At 38.1% G+C, this 25,422-nt stretch overlaps 2 protein-coding genes across 4 annotated transcripts in view; one reads left to right on the top strand and one right to left on the bottom strand.

The window, feature by feature from the left end:
• Nucleotides 1-6,854, bottom strand: part of PEAK1 (pseudopodium enriched atypical kinase 1) — a 313,736-nt gene extending 306,882 nt beyond the window's left edge. For all 3 annotated transcript variants that reach the window (XM_040493341.1, XM_040493338.1, XM_040493340.1), the window contains exon 1: nucleotides 6,700-6,854. The gene's annotated coding sequence lies outside the window, so the exon portion shown is untranslated. The remainder of the gene's footprint in view (nucleotides 1-6,699) is intronic.
• Nucleotides 6,855-7,379: 525 nt separating this feature from the next.
• Nucleotides 7,380-25,422, top strand: part of HMG20A (high mobility group 20A) — a 68,731-nt gene continuing 50,688 nt past the window's right edge. Inside the window, exon 1 of the mRNA XM_040493334.1 lies at nucleotides 7,380-7,678. The gene's annotated coding sequence lies outside the window, so the exon portion shown is untranslated. The remainder of the gene's footprint in view (nucleotides 7,679-25,422) is intronic.

Below are 25,422 nucleotides of genomic sequence, written 5' to 3'. Positions count from 1 at the left end.
TCAACACAGTGGCTCAGAGTGAAGCATTTAAAGCATAAATCCAATCATGCCATTCCTTTGCTCAAAATCCTGTAATAGTTTCCATCTCACAAAGTAAACATCCAAGTGCTTACAAAGGCCTACAGGTTCTATGAAATTCGGACCCAGTCATTCTCTGTGACCTCACCACCTTCTTCTCTTCTATTCACTCCAGTCCAGGCCCACTCGCCTCCAAAAGCTCAGAGAATACAACAAGCACACCTCTGCTTCAGGGCGAATGCAAAATGTTTCTTCCACCTAGTATGCCCCTTACTTCTTTCAAGTTTTTGCTCACTTTTCACCAAGTCTTTCTCAGACATCCTTTTCAAAAGTGCACATACCTGGGGTGCCTGGGTAGTTCAGTCGGTTGAATGTCCAACTTTAGCTCAGGTCATGATGTCACAGCTGATGAGTTCAAGTCCCATGTTGGGCTCTGTGCAGATAGCTGCTTCAAATTCTGTGTCTCCCTCTCTCTGTCCCTCCCCTGCTCGCGCTGTGTCTCCCTCTCTCTCAAAAATAAATATTTTTTTTAATTAATAAATAAATTTTAAAAAGTGAACATACCCTATGGCATTCCTGTCCCTCTTGCCTGCTTTTTCTCCACAGCACTTATCTATCACCTTCTGATACTCTCACTTACTTATTTTGTTTAATATCTGTCTCACACTCTCTAGAATGTAAGATCCATGAAGGCAAGAATTCTGTGTGTTTGGTTCACTATTGTAACCTGTGCACCTAGAATAATGCCTGGCACGTGTACTAAATGGTCAACAAACATTTGTTAAATGAATGATCAGCTCTGAAATCCTAAATTAAATATCCCAGTGTCTTTGCACCACTTTTCACCACTACTGCATCTTCTGTCTTATCTCCTTACTTGAGAAGAATATGATTTGGGGGCACCTGGCTGGTTCAGTGGGTGGAACATGCAACTCTTGATCTGGGGGTTGTGAGCTCAAGCCCCCCACTAGGCCTAGAGCTTACTTAAAAAATAAAAATTCTAAAAGAAGAAAACGAAGGAGGGGGAGTAAGTGGAGGATATGATTTGGAGAAAAAAGAATGGGCTTTGCATCATGGTTTCATCACTTGATAGTGTATGTTTCTGGACAGATTATTTAACCTCTCTAATCCTGTTTCTTCATGTCACACAGAATGACAAAGGGAAGACTGTAAGATTAGTAACACATTGTACAGTAAGTGTTAGAATTAGAAATAAAGTGTTAAAGTGTCTAGCATATAGAAGGTACTCCATAAATAAAAGCTAATATTATCGCTTCCTCCTCACTAGCTCTTTAGCTTCACAATGACATCTATCTAGCTGTTCATGCCCTTTGTTTTCTCCTAATTGAATCACCCCTTCCAGGCTTCCTGTTGATGATCCAGCCTGGACTCCACAGTTCCTTGATTTAGTAACAATCCTCAATATCTCTAATTTCCTTGTCCTTTAGGAATCTCTCCCAAGCAGGCATCTGCAAAGCAATAACAGCCTGGGCTCCGGTACTGAACTACCAGGCTTTGAACTCTAGCCGTTCATCTTATAATCAAGATTAACAGTAGGAACCTTACGAGTTCTTGGGGAGTATTAAATGGTTTCCTTCAGCTATACCCAGAGTGATCATGCTGGAGAAAACAATCAAACAACCATGCAAACTGTTGCCTCTACAAATCCAAGGTGTACAATTTCAAATGGGCCGTCCAATGATGCCTAACAATGCTTCTTCACTTTCTTAGTCATGTGTGTATCTGTGTGTACGCCCCTCTCTCTCGCTCTCCTCCCCAGAGCCCTCACATTCCCTTGGAAGCTGTTATAAAATCACATACCTTTTTTTTTTTTTTTTTTTTTTTAACTCACACACACTTTGTAAGAACTCCTATTCTACCACATTCTCCTTCACTCTTAGCAGGTACCCAAAAATGATACATGTCATCAACTCATTCTCCTTCCTGCCCTTGTCAGTTACAAACTTTACCTCCTTCCTTTTGGCTCACTGGGGAAAGGAAAATCATCTCCTACCCAAAGCCAATTTCTCTACCTATGCCTTGGATCCCATCCCCTCCTATTGCTTCCAAATCCTTGGCTCAATCAATCATCTCTCTCCCCCTCCCCACCCACCCATTTCTCCCCAACTGTAGTTCTTTTCCATTCCACAGAAATGTGCACAAGAGTCTCTCAATTTAAAAAAAAAAAAAATTATATTTTTATTTTATTTTTGAGAGAGAGACAGAGTGCGAGTGGAGGGAGGGGCAGAGAGAGAAGGAGACACAGAATCTGAAGCAGGCTCCAGGCTCTGAGCTGTCAGCAGAGAGCCCAATGGGGGGCTCAAACTCAAGAGACAGTGAGATCATGACAGGAGCCGAAGTGGGACACCCAACCGACTGAGCCACCCAGGCTCCCCAAGATCCTCTCAATTTAAAAAGGGAAGGGGAATAAACTTCTCTAAATCCCTTGCATCTCCCTCCACCTATACTCTCCTTTCAGTTCTGTGTTGAAAACACTGTATTAGCCCTTAATTAGCTAATTAATGCTTAATTAGCTAAGCATCTGTCATTCACTCTTCAACCCCCTAAACGCATTACAATGTAGCTACCTGCACTTACTGAAGTTACAAATGACAATCATCAAGTCTCAGAGATTTTATTCAGCCCTTACCTTTTTTGGCCTTTTCATGGCAGGATACAGTGTTGACCACTTCTAGTCCTTGAAATATTCTCCTCCCTCAGCTTCTGTGACAAATCTCTCATAGCTTCCTTTTTTCATCTTTGGTCAGTCTGGCACAGACGGTTGGCTTCTCTTCAGTTGTCTGCCCCATTCAGTAGCTCACCACATAAATGTGGGAATCATCCTAAATCTTCAACCTCGCTCAACTCCATAATCTGATTATGTACCCTGAACTGCTGATAATATAATAGTTCCTAAATCTCTCATTATACCCACTCCTTGCTTTATATCCCTCATCCTTTCTCAACAAGAGTGGCTGGCTTCCAAACTGACCTTACTTCCAGTTTTGCCCTTCTCTAATCCAGCATTCACTTCACTGACAACATGATAGGTCTAAAACACAAACCTGATTCCATCACAACATTTTTTCCCCACTAAATCCTCACAGCCTTCAGGATACAGTTAAATCTTCTTAACATGGTTCATAAGGCATTCAGTATTTTGGCTTCTTACCACTTTACTGGCCCTTGTTCTAAAACTGTACTGTCCTCCTGTGGCTACTGAGTACTTGAATGTGACTAGTCTAAACTTAAGATGTGCTTTAAATGTAAAATACAGGGGTGCCTAGGTGACTCAGACAGTTAAATGTCTGACTTTGACTCAGGTTCTTGGGATCAAGCCCCATGTCAGGCTCTGCACTGACAGTGCAAAGCCTCCTTGGGATTCTCTCTCTCTCTCTCTCTCTCTCTGCCCCTCCCCTTGTGCTTTTTCTCTCTCTCAAAATAAATAAGTAAACTTCAAAGTAAATAAATAAATGTAAAATATATACCAGATTCCAAAGACTTAGTATGAAACGGGAGATGTCAAATATTTCAATAATACTTTCAAAATACTGATCATGTGTTCAAATGATAATATTCTAGCTATATCAAATTAAATAACATATTATTAATATTGTATTATTATTACAGTGTATTGTTAAAAGTAAATAACATTTTATTTTTTTTAATGCAGCTACTAGAAAATTCAAAAATACATATGACATATTTGTGGCTCCTATTATATTTTTATAGGATAGTGCTAGTCCAAACTGTCCTTTCCCTCTTTTCTGTCCTTTCTCTGAACCTAGTTAAGTCCTATTTTTGAAGATTAGCTCAGGGAATCCACAGGGATGCATTTCAGGACTGCCCCCCCCAAAACCCCAAGTCTTAGTCAACTATCCCTCCTGTTGCTTCCATCCATAGGAATCTACTTACTCCTGTGTCATATATCACATCACATTGTTAATTATCAGTTATCCACTATCTTCTCCTCCTAAACTGTACCCTGCTTGCAAAAAGGAATATCATTCTACATATTCTCAGGGTCCACCATGCCTAACACTTAAAAGGCAATCAAAATATTTGTCAAATAAATACGAACTATCTATTCTTGGCCTCAAAGTTCTTAGAATTTCTAGTTCTTCAATGAAAACAAACCAGCAGTGAAGGAGCCTAGACTTTCAAAGGAGCTCTAGTAATGAAAGGACTGGGGTGGTGGCAAGGAGTAGGAATTAAAGAGAGAACAGCAATGAGAAAGTAAAGCTCATCACACATATCTGCCTCTTACAGTGAAAACAGGGATTCGCAGCAGTGATATGGAACCTTGAACTCACACTTTGCATGCCAGGGGCCACAGTTTGGTTCCTAAATTACTTAAACAGCCCATCTAACAAAAGAGTATGATTTGGCAGGTTTCAACACAAACAGCGAGAGCCCAGCACCTGTTCCACTTAAACAGCACATCATTACAGTTAAAAACAACAACAAATCTCTCTCATGAAGGAAATGCTAATCTCATGATGCTTCACCATGGAGCAATTTAGAAGAGTTATTATATGAAATGTGCCAAAGCATGAATTTATGGCTGATGCTTATTTGGCAAATATGGTTGGCACTGCTAGATGTTGAAAAACATGTATGCAAATAAGCAAATAAAAGTTTTTAAGCCCTCAGACTTAAATATTTACATTACCATAAATGTACAAAGATAAATGTTTATATGAGTACACATATAATGCATTCCAGGAACATTTTTTAATGTGATTGTCAGAAACAGTTATGAAGTGGCATTATTTCTTTATGGGCCTCAGGGTAGGCTTTTAAAAACAAATTCTGACAGAATGTTAATGGGGTACAAACATTAGTGAGGAAGTTTCTCTGTACTATCCCTGGGTAAAATGAATACTCGCCATGTCATAACAGTTCAAAGCAATCATATCTTTTCCTTTCACCAAACTATTTTCTTCCCATCCTGGAACCCAGCCAAACATAAATATCAGCCCCTAAATGGGGGGTAGAAGATGGAAAGGAACACCACACATCACAAAGCCTTAAAGAAAATAATTTGACATTTTTTCCCACATAATATAATCAACTTGAAGTCTCCAAAATAAAGACATGATAAAATATTTCCCCCCTGACAGCTACGGAAAGATGTTTGTTTTTTCACATAGTTTGTGAGTTGGTCATAGCCAAAACTCACTAGCAATGGTATGAATGCTGCTTCCATTGTTAACTATTAATCTCTGGGCTGAAGCTGTAACTCCCATCTTTAAAGCCAAGAAAATGTACCATATCAGCCATTATAGTTTACTAAACGAGTCACCAAAGAGAAGAAGTGCCAGGCACTTCAGAAAGTAATTAAGGCAGCCAGTGAATTGAGCTATCTAGAAATGCTGTGAAATTACAGAAGCCATCATGAAGCAAGTATCCAAGATTGCTCATGGAAAGTTTTACCCCTGTGCATAATTCACGTTTTTCACTTCCACACTGCGGAGAGCAATATGGGTTCTCCCACTACACACATTTCTACATCATTTATCAGGGGGAAAAAATTAAAAAGCTGTAGCTGAACAAAAATCAGTACGCAGGCCCAAAACAGAATCCTCAAGGCAAACCCAATTCAGGTGAAAAGCTGTTGACATACATCATCCAATGACCTAAAAATAGCCTTTTATGTAAGTCTCCAAATATTTAATTCAACATAGAACCTTACCATATTTAACAGAAGCAGAAGAAAAATGTATTAGCTTTTCTATAGCAAAGCCAATAAAGATGAAATCATAGTTTTCTTTTAACTCGTCACTATCCCCTCAACGCCAGCCTCCTAATAACTCCATTCCAAAGCTCTCAAATTCTTAAACTTGGATATTGAAAACAAACAAACAAACAAACCGGATTGCAAGAAAGTAACATTTAAAGGTGGGAAAGCTCCTCTTTCCTGTCGCTCTCAGCAGTCTTTAAGGTTGTCAAGGGAAGAAAAAAAAATCAAATTCTCAGACGGATGGTGCAGGAGACGGGGCGGGGGAGGGAAGGGGGTTCAGACCGCTAGTCCTCAACGCGGGAGGTAAGGAAAGTAGCAAGAACGGATGAGTCAAAGGGCAAAGGAGAAACAAATTGACCAACCGAACCACTGAAAATCCCCAAACAACCGAGCAAACCCGCACGTTAGCGGGCTCACAAGCCGCAGGGCCAAGTTGAATAGGAAAGAGCCGTGGGGTTTCGTCCTGGCGCGGTTGGCGAGCCTGCGCCGGATCCCCCTGGGTTGGGAGCGGGATGACCGTGTAGACTGAAGAACGAGAAGCCCTTCCTGCCCCACTGCATCCACCTCTTTACAGGCTTCACTTTCCCCAGCAGCCTCCCAGCCGCGCCCGGGGGCGTCCCTCGTCTCCAGGTCCCAAGTTTCCCTCCTCTGGGGGGCGCCGAGCTACCGGGGCCCCAGCCGCCGCGGGAGAGGGCGGGGGCGGGAGCGGGGGGCGCCAGAGGGCCCGGGGGCGGCGGGGCGCGGGGGTGACCGGAGATCCCGCGCCTGGCGGACGCACCCACCGCCTGGGCCCCCGCGGCGGCGCCACTCGACCCTGCGCCGCCCCCCCCCCCCATTCTCTCAGGTCAGCGCCCTCACCCCAGAACGACCGTGGTCCCACAAATCGGCGCGAGAGGAGAAGGGAACCGAGGGGACGCGGGCAGCCCTGCCCCCGTTACCTGAAAGGAGCACATGCCGCTGTGGTGACCACCATTGCCGGCCGTCCCGTCCCCTTCCTGGTGACCAGGGCCGCCGCCACCGAGCAACTGACACTGACTAACAAGTAACTAACTACTCGCCGCCGCCGAGTCGGCCGCGCGCTCCCGGCCGCCCGCCCAGCCCACCAGCCTGCCCGCCTCCTCCCAGCCCCGCGCGCCGCCCCTCCGCGCGCACACTCTCCTTGACGAGCGAGCACGCGCGCGCGCACGAGCCCTCGGTACTCGGCATTCTCCCCAGTCTTGCCTCGGCCCCGCGGGAGGAGTCACGGTGAGGCCCCTCCTCTCGCGTGCCTACCTCCAGAAGATCAGCCTATGAGGGCGCCTGACTGGCTGAGGAGGGCGTGGCCAAAGGAAGAAGGCGGGACGACCAGGACCTTGCACCGAAAGCGAAGGGAAATTTTGGTTCCATTAAGTTCCAGAGGAAAAGGGCAACGAAGTACTGGCCCTTGTGGTGCCGAAGTTCCCTGGTCAGCCTGCCCTCGAATACATAATGTGTATTTTCAAGGACTCCAGTATATAGTAATTACCGATTTAAATCCCAATACTTTCTGCAGGCCTTAGCAATTAAAAAAAAACTACATATCCCAGAAGTCTCCGCGAAAATAAATCTCACCTTGCGTAATCACGTAATCCTTCGCCGCATTTGAACAAAATAATCCCTTCATTATTCTGAAGGTATGGGGAATAATATTCCATTTTCCTACTCACCGGAACAATTTTAAATGCTACTGCGATAGCAAAAGTTGCCTATGGGAAGATGGTTGAGCGATTAAAGGGAAAGAGACGATATCAAAATAAAGTCCTGCGGAGGAATTTTTTTCATGCTGTGAGACGTCGGAGTGAGAAGAGTGAAGGCGATTGAGAAGGGCTCAGGGAATTGTCCTCTGTGCAAGGGACTTTCTTTAGGCCCCAGGCCCCTGCCCACCCCTATCGTCAGCAGGTCAGTAAGCAAGGCGAGCTTCGGGGTGGCCACAGCGGAGGTACCCTTCACCCCTTGAAGATCATCTCTCTTTTGCTGTTGTTACTGGTTCGTCTCGGTTTGAGGCCGTCTGAATGGGGGCGCTTCACTTCCGGCTGGGGGAGGGGAGGAAGACCGTCCTGGGGGAGGGGGAAAACATAACCCATTTCCTGTGGGGGTAGGGTGATGGATTGGGGGGGGTCCAACTCACTTCTAGTGCCGGTGAAGGCTTGAAAAGGTGATACTTGGTGCCATTTGCATAGGCGGTATCTTAAAGCCTTGGGATTGTGTTTTACGTGAAAAGTTATGTTGTTCCACAAAGTTGTGCTAATCACCAGCCTCCAGTCAGAATTTGAGTTTTGTTTCCATGTGTAAGATGGAAAATTTCCTTCCCCCCCAAATTTTTTTAAATGCCTTCATCAAAGTATTTGAAGACCCTTGTTAAAATTTCTCAGTTGTACAAGACAGACTTTCTTGTGTGATTAATGAATTGCCCACCTCTGCTCCCCTACTCAAGTCCAACCTTGACTGAGTGAGGTATAGTGGTGTTCTCTGCCTTGACATGCCACAGGAACTCTGTAGCTGCTCTTATAAGGAGGTGGTTCATTATAGGACTCAATGGTTTACATAAATTATGAGGTATTTTCGCCTTACAAGCGTGGAAGTATTGTACTGAAGTATTGAAATACTTGGTATTACCTCGACTGATAACCATTGTTATCTTAAATTCTTAGGCCTGTTTATTTTAGGCTACAGATTTTACTCTGTACCTGAAAACAAGTTCCTCAGCCTTAAAAATTCTTACATGTAACTTAACATAGAGCATTTGTGAAAGTTGTGCTTTAGTACATTTTTCCCCTTTATAACTTAATTAATTTCAGCACCAACTAAAAACTGGTATCTGCTCTTTGTGGTTTTAAATCATGGTGCAAGGCTCATGGTACTCAGCTAGATTTTAAACAAGCGGAAAATGTGGCTCACAAAGGACTAAAGATGAATTAAGACAGAACTTTTTATTTTTCCTACATTCTCAATGTTTTATAAAAAACAAAAACTATATGTAAAGTGGTAATAAACACAATTTTGATTCCTTGGCTGCTCCTTTCAGGTACCACTGTGTGTGCGTGTACTGAAGGAATCAAACTTTTTGGAGCTTATGAAATCTCAACTTTAGTAATTTTAGAACATCAAGTGAACTGTAATGTCTTTAAAGACATTTTGAAAGAGTAAGTCCTGTGTACTTTTTCCTTTGGGATTTGTTACCTAATCTGTCCTCAGAATTTGCAGCTGTTTTAATTATAGTTCTTTTAAAAAGCTATTTCATTTAGAATTTAATAGAAAATGTGTTTTCAACTAAAGATTACAGTAAGGAAAATATGTTTTAACCTTCTGTAGACATAAAAACAAAAACAAAAACACTAAGGCCCTAAAATCAGTGAGTAACCTTTTGAAAGACAAAATTTCTGCAATAATTGAAAAGGCAAGACATGATAATGTCTCTTATTATTAATTGAAAGTTAGGAACATGTAGACTGCCTCGAGCAAGTATTAATTAATTGATTAGAAAGTGTTCACTATCGTCCATATTAATGTAATATAAAAGAAAATATGATATGACCACTCTGATAAATTAACTATTAAGCTGTAGTATTAGGAATTCTTGAAGTAAGCAAAGATTGTGGAACTGAATGAAAAAGAGGAAATGTAGTTAAAATATTGATTGAGATGCAAAGGCAGTGTTGCCTTTGGAAACTGGGAAGCAGAGTTTTTTTTTAATTGGTCTTTATGCTATCCCATGGAAGAATTGTAGTAATACAGAAGAAAAATCGGGGCACCTGGGTGGCTTAGTGGGTTAAGCAACCGACCTCGCTCAGGTCACGATCACGTGGCCCATGAGTTTGAGCCCTGCGTCAGGCTCTGTGCTGACAGCTCAGAGCCTGGAGCCTACTTCATACTTCAGATTCTGTGTCTCCCTCTCTCTGCCCCTAACCCACTCGTATTCTGTCTCCGTCTCTCTCAAAAATAAACATTAAAAAAAAAAATTGTTGATGCCTTTAGGGTATTCAGATTAGTTAGATAACCCTTTTCTTTTCCAAAAACAGTCACTGGATGTACTCCTCCCAAAAGTTTGAAATATTAAAATAATAGGTCAAAATTCTGGATTCCACCTCACTGAAATTTCATTGTTCACAGAGTACTAGATGCTATATAAAGTACGAAAGTGTCTTTTAGTTCTTTTGACCACCTTTCTTTGAAAAATCATGCTAATGTTTGACAACTGTTGTTTTGTTGTATGTTTGTTGTTTTTGGTAGTTTGTTTCTGACATGGGGTTGAGTAGTAAAGAGAATATCCTATCAACTTGAATGGTTTTTAAACTTACTACTCTGCTGTCTTTATCTCTATTTCAAGACCTTCAAGTGTATTCAAATGAGAATACCCCTTGCATGATTTTTCATTATGCCAGCAATAGTTAACTGAGTGCTTATTGTGGGATAGACCCTGTTCTAGGGACTTGTACTGTATCAGTGAGTATGGACAAATATCCATATTCTGTTGGAGTTTACTGTCTCCAAATGAGAAGTGGAATATTGCTCCCTTGGCATTCCTAAATAGGATTGATTGTATAATCATTGTCCGTATTCCTTCAAGAAGCAGCCCTAAATTTCATCTCTCTTGATCTTGATCATTAAGCCGTTCTAAAACCAGTTTTGAATATTTCAGCCTAGTTTTCCTCCAGACCATTAAAGCCCCTCTGTTAAATATGCAGTCCTGTTCATTGATACATACATCATGAACTTGCCATTCTGTCCTCCTTTATAGTAAACACAAAAATGAGCAATAGAGAAAATAGGGTAACAGAGAGGTCTGGTTTCAAAACTGGTGTCCACCTTTTACTAACTGAGGTTGTTACCTTAAGCATTTTACTTGATCTCTCTAAGCCTCAGTTGCCATAAACCTAAATAGGGTTGTTTGGTGGATCAGAGATATTCTGTGTAAATCACCAAGCACAGTGCCTGGTGTCAGGAGCTTAATGAACACAATTATTTTATTCCTAGTCTTGCTTCTGCTATTTTGACCGTTAGGATTTGACTGCCTGTGTGTTTTAAGCCTTACATGTCCCCAAAAAGTATGGAGATGCAGTGCTAGAATTATTGAAATTAAGCCTTCTCCTATCAGCCTGCTTAGTTAGCTGTCAAGATTTTATTTTTTATTCCTTGTAGGAAGGAGAAATCTCTAATTTCCACGATCACTTTAGAAAATACACATACTAGAAAAGTTTTGAGAAAAGATTAAGGAATCACCAAAGTAATTTGAATCGTTATAGAAAGACTTTCAAATGATTCTTCTAAACCTATTTAAATGCTAAGCCTAACATTCAAGAGCCTTCTCTCGTTACCCATCTACACATTCCTAACAGGATTGGTCTCTGAAAAAAATTCTGTACTGTACTTAGCCTTTCAATCTTTGTTCTTGCTATCTTCTGCCTGAAACACTTTCTCTTTTCCTAGGAATCCCTATCTATCAAAATGCCATCGTCTTGGAAGCCCTACCACCTTCAACTTCAAGAAGTATTTTCTGATGTCGGTCCTTCTCACTCCACTCTCCCAAGCATATGTTCTCTGCCCATTGACCCTCCAGAGCCTTTTGTACTTTCCTTATGGCATTTAATATCCAGTGCTGCTGCTGCTGCTGTTTGTTTTTGTCGTTGCTATTTTTGTATGTAGAGTTTATGTACTGCCATAAAAGGCTGCAGACTATATCTTATTCCTATCTATGTCTGCTGAAATACCTGGCACAATGCCATTCACATCATAAGTATTCAGTGAATATTTGTGGAGTCGAATTGGCATTTGGGGTATGATGAAACTGATTAACTTTTATCCACAATTTACACATTAAGCGCAGTGACGAGCATACAACTCAAATATTTGCCAGATGAAGGAATGAGTAAGTCATCATTCTCACATTTGTGAGGATCTTAGGGTGTCAGTGTATCAATGAGCATATATTTAATGTCTAGTATATGATCAGAACCGTGAGAATTGATCCCTGCCCTCAACTTAATTGGAAAGAAATAAGTTGCAGTTAATATGTGTAGACTCTGAAGACTTAAGGTGTTTGAGTGAAAATGGAGTGGTCAGTATGGAGTTGTTTGCATTGTGAGAGATAACCCAAGCTATCTGAACTTGGAAACAATAGATTTGTATATCAAGAGGTACTTAACTTGCGTTTCCACTCATAGTTTGCATACCCAAGAGAATTAAAATGTATCCACACAAAAACTTTTATGCAAATGTTCATAGCAGCATTATTCATGAGAGCCAAAAAGCCAATAGAAATAAACCCGAATGTTCACCAATTGTTGAATGAGTACAGTATAGCCATACAATGAAATATCATTCATCACTAAAAAGGAATGAGGTAGTGATACATGCTATAACATGGATGAACCTTGAAAATGTTACACTCAAATAGCCAGACACAGAAAGCCACATAATGTATGATTGCATTTGTATGTGATATCCACAGAGACAGAAAGTATATTAGAGATGCCAGAGGCTGGAGGTGGGGATGGGGAGTAACTGCATATGGGTATGGAGTTGCTTTTGTGAGTAATGAAAATGTTCTGGAATTACATAAGGTGATGGCTGTACAACCTTGATACTAGAATACCTTATATAACAGCATTTTAAAAACCACTTAATTGTACACGAAAGAGATATGTGAATTATATCTTTAAGAAAGAAGGAGGATCGGGTAAGAATGGGTATGAAGGTTTCTGGCTGTCTTCTGTCTTAATGAAGCAGGCAATGAGTCAATTAGTCTAGAAAGGTGTTGACAAAACAAAAAGATCCTAGGATTTTGAAGGAATCTTCAGATTTCTTTTTGATTTGGTCAAGAATGTAGTATATAGTCAACTTGGTTTCTGTGTGAAGGTCATCTGAGTTTAGAGGGTGAAAGTATCAGAAGGCAAGGGGGTCTGCTAGCAATCAACAGTGAAGCTAATGGGGAAAGTTGCAGAACAGAGACTAAGCAAAGATATTAGAATTTGATTCTAACACTCTCCTGAGGTGATAAGAATAGAAAATCTTAAATGAGAAGGAACCAAAGGCAGTGACTGGAGGGGTCAATGCAAATAAAGGTATCCATTTGAAGAAACGTTTGAGTACCTTTTATGTGCCAGGCACTATTAAGTAAAACGATAGCTATTTTCCTTATTTGAATTATTGTCTTAGGATAAAGTCTTCCGAGTAGGTTTATTCGTTTTAAGAGTATGGGCATTTTATAGTTCTCGATACAATAGTTATATTATTTCTCTAAAAGGCCATACTAATTTTTGATGTCACCAGCAATGTTTGAATGTTGTTTTTGCCATAAATTCACAGCAAGTTTTTGGCTAACTGAATAGATGTAAAATTAGTCTTTATTTTGGCTCTTGCTTTTTTAATATACCATTTTCTATACCATGGAATTGGCATCTATTGAAGCATGAAAGAATTCAAAGCCTTTATATTTGCTCCCCCCATTCTAGGACCCTAGAAATGAAACCAGCTCTAATTTGAATCAGCCTAGAAACTACTGTATTTTCTAAATGATACTCACATTTCAAACCACAGTTAGCCATGATTCCAAGTACCATTTGATTAACTTGATTCTAATAATTTGGTGTTGTAGGTATTAGTTAACTTCATTTTACATATGAGAAAATTGAGGCTTAGAGACCTCAGATCACTTGCCCACAATCACTTAACTAATATGTGATAGAGACATGATTTGAATGCCTCTCAGGTGAATTATCATTCTCATACTCCATGACCCCTCAGTATCACTACTAAAATTTTCTAGGGGCTAACAGAAGCTGGAAGAGAAATCTGAAGTGGAATTTGGATAGTCAGGCACCTACTTCTACTCATAATGAAGCAGTTAACAGAGAAGTTTTTCATTCGTTTCATTTTTTTTCTTGGGGGGGCTATCATGCATAGACAAAGAGAGGAAGGACTCTCTGTAAGCCACATTTTCAGGGCCCTTTCTGTTTTTTCCTAATAGTCAGGTACATACTGTCCCAAAATCTACAAGGGAGGAAAGGAGGATGAAGGCACTGGTAGGAAAGCAACTGCCTTGGAGTATACACAGTGAGATTCATCTGACAGTAGACGGAGCAGACAGATGGCCCTAAGAGAGTCCCACAAAGTAACTTTTAAAATAATAATTTCAAGGTACCTGGGTGGCTCTGTCACTTAAGTGTCCAACTTCGACTCAGGTCTTGATCTCAGTTTGTGGTTTGAGCCCTGCATCGGGCTCTGTGCTGACAGCCAGAGCCTGGAGCCTGCTTCGGATTCTGTGTCTCCCTCTCTCTCTGCACTCCCCCACTTATGCTCTGTCTCTTTCTGTCTCTCAAAAATAAATAATCATTAAAAAAATAATAATAACTTCAAGTCTAACCTGGTAACAAGGTTAATACGGTATTCAGATCATGGTAGGTGTTAGCAAAAGAAGAGAGATTCTTTCATTTTTATTCAAGTATAGTATATTCACTAAACTAATTTAAGATTAGGAAAATTAAACAAGAGATGCCATGTTCCAGTACTGGCTTTTAGTAAGATAAAACATAGTCCAAAGGCAGTTAAGGCCCAAAATTATGCACCAAGCAAATGACACAGTTGGTGCCAGAATATACACCTCCTGCTTCCCAGCACATTTTACTGGGAAAATAATTTTTTCAGTATATAAATTGACTGAAGTAATGGACAACAATAACGTGTGTGGTCATTTTGTAGTTTATATGTATAATTTTTCTTTATAATTTATTATCCTTAAGAGAGATCATTTCTCTGTATATCTTCAAACAATAATAATAGAGATCCACACACCAGATTACTAAATATTAGAATATTAGGTTAGAATAAGGGATACTGAAGATCAAGTTAAACCCTGGTGTATCAATCTCTCTGTAAATTACACCTAAATAATATTTATCTGTATCTGGTGTTACATTGATGAGGGTGAGAAACACATCTTTTGAAAACTTACACAGTAACATTATTCACAAAAAATTATGATGTATATGTTTGTGTATTTGTATTCAAGCATTGGAATTTTCAAAACAGCCCAGTCCTTTTTCCATCCCTACTCCTTTAAGTGAAACTAATACCCCTCCTTCACAAGAAATAATATCCAGATCCTCTACTTTTTTCTTTCTTAGCCTCAAAATGTGTATCTTTATCCTCTTTCCCATCTCCACACTTCTTTCATTTCCTGTACACCATCACTTTAATTCCTATTCTCTTAACACAGACCTTTCATTTTTGTTGCTGGTGGTTATCACAATTACCACAACTCTTTGGGGAAACAATATAGCTGTTTTATAAGCAGTAATAAAGTGTTCATAGTCTTGAGCCAGTAATTGCACTGATAGGATTTTATTCTGAGAAAATACTTCAAATAAGGAAAATAGTTAAAGGCACAAAAGTCAATAATACTGATATCTGTCTAAAAAAATGGAAACCTTCTAACTATCCAACAATAAAGAAATGGTTGAGCAAATTATTATCTATCTGTTCAGTAGGCTCTTAGACATTTTTCACAATAGCTTCTTTTAAAATACATAGAAAAATGTCTTAAGAATTTTTTGTCAAAAGTTTTTTTTCAAAAAAGGAAAAAAATAAATAGAAGAAAACAGTAGAAAGTTTATGTGATTTGTATATATTTCTGAAGCATTTGTTTTTCCTGTATAATAACTGACATTTATTGAACATTTACTGGTGTCAGGCACAGTACTAAGGCAATATTATGGAAGTAGTGTTGAGTAGTTAGTAAGAAAAGTGCTCTAGAGTCAAATTCTAGCTCCATCACTTACTACTATGTGACCTTGAAAAGGAAATGGGAGATAATAACCGTATCTACATTAAATCCACATAAAGTGCCTGTCACATAGTAAGCCCCCAGTAAGTGTTTTTGTTACTAGACTTTTTACAGATATGCTTCATTTAATCTTCACACCCTTATAACAACTTTATAAGGTAGTATTTTCATTTTAGATAAAAGAAAATTGAAACTCAGAATGTTTAAATATCTAGGTTAAGTAACTTGCTAAAGTCACAGCTGGTAGACAGTAGAGATTTAGTTGAGAACCTTGCTATGACTTCCACTTCTGGCTTTGAAGGAGTAGGTTGCTACAGACTAATGCTTTTGGTGAGAACAACATGAAAAGGCAAATATCAAAAAAGAAAAAGAAAAAAAGCATCAGAGACATACTAAGATAGCCAGGACTTAAGAAACCAAAATTATGGAGCCCAGGGAACTGCAAAGCATATGTTCTATGCTTCATTTTTTCCCTGTAGGAATTTGCTTAATTCATAGTACAAGAGAAGAAATTATGAAACTTAGCAGAGGATTCTGCTAGAAGTAGAGGAACAAGTGTAGGGCTAGGTACACAAAAATTGGGGTTTAGGGATCCCTGGGAGGCCAGGACTGAAGGGCCAGAATCCTAGAAGAGAAGGTTAGGCACTAAGAAGTGATTTTTTTAATTTATTTTTCCCTCAAGGTATTTGCTGCGCAGAGTCAAAGGCTAAGAAGCTAAGCACAAAACCCCTGAAAAGCAGAGTGAAATTTTTGTCCATCTCATAATGTTAAGAAACAAAAGTTAAAATTGTGGTCCCTCCAAGGAGGAAAGAACCTATAAACATCCCAGACTCTCAAGTAGGATTCCCTAAAGGACTACATACACCCTTAAGTGTTGGCAAACTAGAGGTAGAGAGGGAGCCCTACAAAAATTGCTACCTAACTTCAAATCAGTTCAGTTTCAGATGGAAATAAAATGATCTATTCTGTTGTTCCTCTCCAGAGGAGAGGATGATTTCTCTCTGAAGGAAGTAATATCATCCAAAGCTTCCATAATTTTTCATATACAAGATCTACCTTTGAAAGCAAAAATTATCAGGCATATGAAAATAGTAGGATTGAGAGAAAATGCAATGATAACAGTTAAAGAAGTAATCCAGATTATCAGGCACAGACTGTGACTAGTAGATTTAAAAAAATAGATGCTAAGATAGATCCCTTGAGGGACCACATGGGAAGATCAAGGGAGGGTGCAGATAGAGAGAGCCACAGGACCTGGGACATCTGCTTTTATGAGATTCCATGGGTGAAGTGTTTTGGACTTCCCAGGCTAAGGCTCGACTCGTCAATTGAAACCAAAAGAAAAGAATTTTGGTAAGCCCCAAGGGGATCTTACCTAGGAGGCACATAAGAGGAAAGCCCTGGGAGGCCTTGTTATTATAAGGGCTGTTGGGGAAGTCATATGAGGAACTTACATTTATGTGTGACACTACAGGCTACTGTCTAAGGCATGTGCTTTCGTGAGGGGGGAATGTCAGTTTAAGCCCCCCGCCCCTGGCTGCTTGGCCAAACAAAATGGACACCAAGGCAGCGATACCATGGAGTAGCTTAGCTAAACTTTTGACATAATGACTGAGAATTTTCCAAAACTGATGAAAAGACATCAAGATGTAGGTTTCAAAAGTGCAATAAATCCCAAGCAGAATACATGCAAGGAGAACCAAACTTGGGCACTTTGTAGTAAAACTGCTGAAAGTATCCAGAGAATTAACGACCCTTCATATTCAAAAGAACAATGATAAAACTGTCATCTGACTTCTTAACAGAAATAATGGAGGTCAAAAAAACAGAGGAATGAAATCTTTAAAGTGCTTAAAAAAATAATTGTTTATCAGTCTAAAATTCTATTCCCAATGAAAATGTTGTTCCAAAGTAAATGAGACATAAAGAGATTTCCAGAAAAATAACTGAAACAACTTATTACATGTAGACTGTCACTGATGGATACAGCCACATTAATATTGACTATATAAAACAATAATGTCTTTTGGGGTTTTAACTATATATAAATTTAAAATGTATGATAATTGTAACACAAAAGGTGGGATCAGTGTAAATGGAAATGAAATATACTAAGGTCCCAGCATTGTCTGGGAAATACAGTTACTAATGTTTTATTAGACTAAAATAAGTCAATGATGTTTCTCTTGTATAACCAATAAAAGAACACTAAATGAATGTATACCTAAGAGAAAAACAGAATAAAAAGTTACTAGATTAATCCAAAAGAAGGAAAGAAGAGAAAAAGAACATATAACAGATGAGACAGAAACAATAACAACATAATAGGTAGAAACCAAATTTTATTTAAAAAATAATTAAAACATAATCATTGTCAGATTGATTTGTTTTTAATCCAACCATGTACTGCTTATGAAAGACACACTATAAATGTAAAGACCCAGAATGACTGGAAGTAAAAGAATGGAGAACATATGTCATATAAACACCAAACAAAATATACATGGTATAATATATAATATATATTAATAGCAATATACAGTAGACCTGAATACAAGAATGACTAGAAATAAGAATATTTCATAATTATAAAGGGGTCATTTTTTTAAGATTTTTTTAAGTAATCTAACCTCGACACGGGGCTCAAACCCATAACCCCAAGATCAAGAGTCTCACACTTCACCGATAGCCAGCCACACACCCTAAAAGGGTCATTCTGTCAGCAATGTAAGGGCTGTAAGTTTGTACGTGTCTAGTAATACAGCTTCAAAATTTTTTTTTCAAGTTCATGCACATCTTTTGCCAAAATAGATCATATGATGGGCCATAGAGAAAGCCTCAACCAGTTCAATCCAGAATATGTTATCTAACCACAGTAGAATTAAGTAAGAAATAGATTACAGAAAAGTAGCTAGTAAACTCCCCACAAAATACATTTCCAAATAACCCTTTGAATCAAAAAGAGCACTATGGAATTAGAACATATTTGCAACAGAATGATAATGAAAATATAGTATATCTAAATATATTTGAATCTTCTAAAGCTATATTTGATAGGAAATTTGTAGGTATAAATGCATGTATTAGAAAAGAAAAAGTCAAAAATCAGTGATTTAAATATCCATCTCAAGAAAATGGGAAAAGAACAGCAAATTAAACCCAAAGTAAATAGAAAAAAAATTATGAAATGTAGAAATTAATGAAATAGAAAGCAAATGCACAATAGGAAATATCAACAAAGCCAAGTTTGTTCTTTAAAAAATCAGTAAGATGCACAGACTTTTATCAATACTGATCAAGAAAAAAAGAGAACACAGTGTTAGGAACGAAAAAGAAGACATTTCTCTACAAATTTTACAGATGTTAAAATGGTAAGAGATATTATAAACAACTTTATGCAAGCAGAGTTAAATTTTAGGTGAAATGGTAAACATACTTTACCAAAATTGGCACATTGAAGAAATGGAATATATGAATACTGTCTGTTAAAAATGTTGAATCCATTCTTTAAATTTTGTTTGCAAAGAAAACCATACCTAGGTGACTTTACTGGTGAAATCTGATAAATGTTTAAAGAACAAATAACTCCAGTCCTACTCAAAATAGAATCCAACTTGTTTTCTGAAATCAGCAAAGCCATGATGCCAAAACCCAACCATGACATTTGGAGAGAAGATATTTACACGCCAGTCTTTCATGAACCAAGTAATACATTTGTATACTTGGGAATGTAGAAAGTCCAAAAGAATCTACAAATTATTAGAATTAATAAATGAATTTAGCAAGGCTACTTGAGGTAAGGTCAAAATACAAAATTTATATACAAGCAACAAAAATTTAGAAAATGAAATTTATAAAAACAGTACCATTTACAGTTGAATAAAAAAAATCGAACTTAAGTCTTGCAAGACCTTTTGACAGAGACTTTGACAGAAATTAAGAGCTAATAATCTGTAGTCATATTGGGAAACTCAGTACTGTGAAGATTAACTCCTTCCCAAATTGTTTTATAGCTTAAGTAGAATCCTAAAAAAATGCCAGGTATAGGGTAGAAAGAGGAAGTGATAAATTGATTTCATTTTTTAAGTTTATTTTGAGAGAGAATGCACGTGCATGAGCGGGGGAGGGGCACAGAAAGAAGGAGAAAGAGATAATCCCAAGCAGGCTGTACAATGCCAGCACGGAGCCTGACACGTGTCTCAAACTCAGGAACCACAAGATCATGACCTGAGCCGATATCAAGAGTCAGATCTCAACTGACTGAGCCACCCAGGCACCCCACAAATTGATTTTAAAATCCATATGGACATGAAAAGGACTAAGAGTAGTTAAGAAATCTTAACAAAGCTGGATGACTTTCATTACCAAGTGACAGGGTTTACTATAAAGCTACAGTTATTAGCATCATATTTGCACAGAGATAGACAAATGGATCTATGGAACAAAATAAAGAGTCCAGAAACATTGTACCATATATGTGATTACTTATGACAGCAAAGGCACTGCAGTACAGTAGGGAAAGAATGGATTTTTCAATCAATCGTGCTGGGTCATGTGGGGAGAAAAAAAATGAATCTTGATTCCTGCCTCACAACAAGAATCAATTCCAGTTGGATCATAAATCTAAATGTTAAAGATAAAATTTTAGAGAAAAAACTGAAAACATCCTAACAATCTTGGAATAGGTAAAGATCCAAAAAGGAAGGAGAAGATTGATTAATGGGACTTTATTAAAATTAAGAAATTCTGTTCATCAAATGACACTATTATAAGAGTGAACAAACAAGTCACAGAGTGAGAAGACAGACTTGTAATCCATGTATCCAGTAAAGGACTTGTGGCACTCTTTAAAATCAGTAAGAGAAAAAAAGACCATCAAATTTCAAAAAGGACAAAATACTTGAAAGGTGCTCCACAAAAGAAATTATCCAAAGACCAATATGCATCCATTAATTGTTAATCATTGAATAAATTCAAATCAAAACCATAGTGAGATACCACTGCATACCTATGAAATGGCTAAAATTTTAAAAGACTGACAATGTCAAGTACTGTTGCTGTGGAACAACTGAAACTCATGCTACTGGTAGATGTGTATGTAAATCATTATAACTATTTTGGAAGTCACTTTGGCTGTATATTCTAAAAGTAAACATACATGTATCCTCTAATCTAGCTATGCCTGGTGCATACCCAACAAAAATCTATACATACATTCACCAAAGGCAAGAATGGACAAGGGTATTCATAGTAGCATTATTAATAGCCTTAATAGCAGAAAGAGTGAATAAATTATTCTTGTAACAACATGGATGATTATCAAGCATATTGCTGAACAAAAGAAGCCAGACAAAGATTAATATATAGTGTATGGATTAAGTTCAAAAATGAACAAAACAAATTTATGGTGTTAGAACTCACACTAGTTACTTTTATGGGGATAGAGAATGGGAGGGGTTACAAGGCAAGTGAAAGTCATACTTTTCACAAGGTATGCACTTACAATTTGTATCATTTAGTTTACTTAACCTCTTCCAAATGATTTTAAAGGTTATGTTATTTTTCTAGACACCCCACGCACTATTTACACCTACCACTCCATCAAAAGGGTTCTTGCCAGATCACTAGTAACTTCCATGTTGCCAAAAAACAGACATTTTTCACATTCTCATGTTACCTCAGAACATTTGGGTTTATCTTTTTTTCTTCAAGTACTCTGACCCATTCACTCCTGGTTTTCTGACTGCCTCTGTTCATGTCTTTTGGGACACCTTAGCGAACTCCTCTGTTCATCTTCTAATTAAGGAGTTCCTCGGGACTCAGTACTCTTATTCTACCATCTCTCCCCAGGATATCTCTTACATTCTTGACTTAAAATACCAGCTACCATATGTGCTGAAAATTCCTAAATTCCTATCTCCAGTCCAGACTTCTGAGCTCTAGGGTCTCGTAGCCAGCTTCCAACTTGATATTTATCTCAACAGCATCTTACAGTGAACATATTCAGTGTTAAGCTCTTGTTCCTTCTGTATTTCTACATCTTTGGTCTTCCTGATGTCTAGAAATCTGAACTCCAAAAATATTTACTAACTTCCTAATTAAACATCTTGTATCATTCTTAAGACCTTTCATTACCATGCACATGCGCATGCATGAACATACACAAACACACGCCCATCCAGACCACTACTATATTATATTGATTTTGCTTCTTAAATAGATCTTGAATTCACCCTCTATGCTACATCTCCACTCCCAGCACCCTATTTCAAGCCACCATCGTTTTGTGGTAGACTATTGCAATAGCTTACAACTAGTCTTTTTTTTTTTTTTTTTAATATTTGTTTATTTATTTATTTGGGGAGGAGGGTAGCAGACAGGGAATCCCAAGCAGGCTCCACATTCAGCACAGAGCTCAATGCAGGGCTTGATCCCACGACCATGAGATCATGACTTGAGCCAAAATCAAGAGTCGGACACTCAACCAGCTGAGCCACCCACGCGCACCACCAATGGATCCTTCTAGATCCATTCTTACTACCCCTTAGTCCATTCTTCACACAGAACTTAGAATGATCCTTTCAAAAGTATAAATATATCATGTCTTTCCTTAAAATTCTTTCTAGGTTTGCTCTTATGCTTTGGAGAAAACCCAAATCTTTAACATAACCCCACATCTCTGCAGAATTTAGTTTTTGCCTCTCTCTTTACTGCTCTCCTTTCCTATAATTTTCTGCAGCCTTCTCTCACTTCCTCCAAAGCACCAAGTTCTTTCTCACCTCAAGGCCTGATAAAGCTAGTTATTCAGCATGGAATGTACCTATTTAACATTCCACTCCCCCTCCTTGGAGAAGTGCCCTGTCTAAATGACAACTCCTATTATTTTATAGTGTGCTGTTTTCCTTCATAGAATTTTTTTATTTTAATTTTTATTTATTGGTCTATTTGTTTGATGTCTTTCACCTCAAACCATCACGTTTGTGGCAACAGAGATTGTTTTGTTCCCTGGTGTAGTCTGGTATCTTAAATAGATGCCCATGTTATGTGTTTAGTAAATATGGTAAATGAGAAAAGATAGCACGCCCCCTTAGGTAAAGTATAGGTCAGGAACCATTTCATATGTGTGCCTATACCCTGGGAGCATGAAGGGGTTACTTGTTCCCTTTGGTTTAGTCCTTTATTTCTTCAGAATTGCTCTCTGAGAAAGGCACCGCGTAATCATTGTATTGCCTGGAGACCATTTTTGATGGTAAGTCAGTCTTCTCGGTGATGTATATTTTATGTGGTAAGCTGAACTGTCAGTTGTGGGCAGATTTTATTTAAGCCCCCAAAGAGGACTATGCCTGCCCACATTTCTTAGGTTAAAGCTCTTAAAAACTAGAGGTAAAGTGTTCTCAGTGGCAATCTTGACTAAGTAATTTTTTTTCTTGTAATTCCTTTTTTTTTTTTTTTCTTGTAATTCTTAGGGCACTAAAAAGGAAAGGTGATCTAACTGCATTTGCTTACTGCTGAGATTGACAATATTGTTTGTGTAAAGATTATTAGCTGCTTTGGTCGTATAAATATGTCAAAATGCCACCACAATAAGTATATGACACGCCTTTTAATCACAAGGCAAAAACAACTACATTTCATAATACTTATGTCTTCATGTATGTTTTATAAGCTATACAGACCTATCATGATTTGGTATTACAGAATATTCTTTATTTTCTTAAGAGCTTGTGTTTGTTTTCTTCATCTTAGACTTACTTTTTAATTAAAATTTTTATGGTTTCTAAGCTAATTTCAATAAAATGAGATGCCAAATTGTATATTTGGTAGAAAATGGTAAGTCCAACAATTTGAAGCAGTGTTCAGGCCACTAACATGAAAAAAAAATTCCTGTTTACTACCAATTTTAGGCCAGATAAATTTCATTTCAAGAGGAACAGTTTTAAGGATTTATCATATTTCTTAATGTACTGTAAATGAGGCATTCTTTATGTCTAAAATCTAAATATTGTACTTAGAATTCTCCCGTAAGTTGAAAAAAAAATGCCAAATGTTTATTGTGCATCTAATTATGTAGTTTCAGGGCTGTGGTGGAGAAAGGGGAATAGAACAGGAATGAGGATTTTGAGTGCTTAGAAAAGTTTCTGACATCATCGTCATCATCATTACTCTCCCTTTAGAGAGTTAATTGTTAATTTTCTGTTAATGAAATAATTTTTAAACCTTATCTATTTATTGATATTTGCACATTTACCAGACATTCATAGCTATTTTCATATCAATGAAATTAGGACTCATAGGAGTTTTAAAATGTCTGCTCTCAGGTATGACTAATTAACTTTCTGAATTTCACAATCCTCTGGTTGCTACTGCCAGCTTTTTCTTCAGGTTTTTAAAATGTAGATTAGTGACTCTAGAGCTAGTGAAATAATATATTAGAGGAATATTTGAATTTCTTTCTATAGTATTACAGCAATATATAAATGTGGTACATTATGGTTATAGAGGGGGTGGGGAGTTTCAAGTACAGGGAACTCTGCCATATGTAAGAACAGTCTTCTCAAGCTAATTGCCAATTTAGGGAGTGTATTAATAAACATAATGGTTTTTATGTTTATTTCAAAAAAGGGGAAAGAGCAGCTTTGTTTTGCCAGAAAGACAATGTCAGCTGCTACCCGTTTATTTCCTAGCAAAACAAACTACTTGGAAAATTCTAATTGGCAGGTTTCTTCTCCCTGGCGTTTAATTAAAATCTTTCTCTAGCAGTACATGATACTGAGGATAGTGTACAGATTCATTTATTGTACCAAGAAAGACTTGGGCCAACCATATCTTCATAGCTTTCAGGCATCACTAATTATGTGTCTTCTCTGATTTGTTTAACACTATCATTGGTAAGGAGTAGCGTAAATACATTGTTTACAATCTTCCCTATTATGCCTATGTCACCATTTCTAGAGTTGTAGTCATTTCTGCAAAGAGTTTAATGTTTTTTTTAGATAAGTAAAACTTTATCACACTAGAAATTACAACTCAATTTTTGTGTGCAGCTTAATGTCTGTGATGTAATAAAATAATCCTGGTGCATAGGATTGGAATTGATCTCTATTTGCATCCTACCTTAGAGTGCTAGCCTATAGATGAATATTGCTGCTCCAAGGGAGTGGAAGACTAAGGATGAATTGATGTAATTGCATCTTTATTATTAAAAAATAGAAAATGCTTAGCCAATAGTAAAGCAACCATTTTTATATATCAAGGACACCATCTTGTTAGTCAACAGTTGATATCATCTGATAGGAGGCTTGAGTTCAAAGATTTGAAATTCAAAATGCTGTTTTTCAAATAGATTAAGTGGATTTAAATCCAGTGGTTTATCATTTTTTGAGTATAGTATAATGATTGTGAGAGCTTTTTTCTCATAAGCACTTACATTGTTAATTAAATCATTTCCTGTTTTTTTTTTTTTCTTCCAAACTGTTCCTTAAGCATGTGTTTAACCTGGTGTGTTCAACTCTTAGCTGAGCTTCTTGTTTAATTGTTTCAGTACTTAGTAAGTATGCATGATAAAAAATAAATTGTAGGGACGCCTGGGTGGCGCAGTCGGTTAAGCGTCCGACTTCAGCCAGGTCACGATCTCGCGGTCCGTGAGTTCGAGCCCCGCGTCGGGCTCTGGGCTGATGGCTCAGAGCCTGGAGCCTGTTTCCGATTCTGTGTCTCCCTCTCTCTCTGACCCTCCCCCGTTCATGCTCTGTCTCTCTCTGTCCCAAAAATAAAAATAAACGTTGAAAAAAAAAATTTTTTTTTAAATAAAAAATAAATTGTAGCTACAGATCTGAACTTACTTTACTATGACCTGTAATAGTCT

The sequence above is a fragment of the Herpailurus yagouaroundi genome, unplaced genomic scaffold (assembly GCF_014898765.1).
Source record: "Herpailurus yagouaroundi ecotype Mexico unplaced genomic scaffold, PumYag 184, whole genome shotgun sequence".
Lineage (NCBI taxonomy): Eukaryota > Metazoa > Chordata > Mammalia > Carnivora > Felidae > Herpailurus > Herpailurus yagouaroundi.
This window is presented reverse-complemented; position numbering and strand designations above follow the sequence as displayed.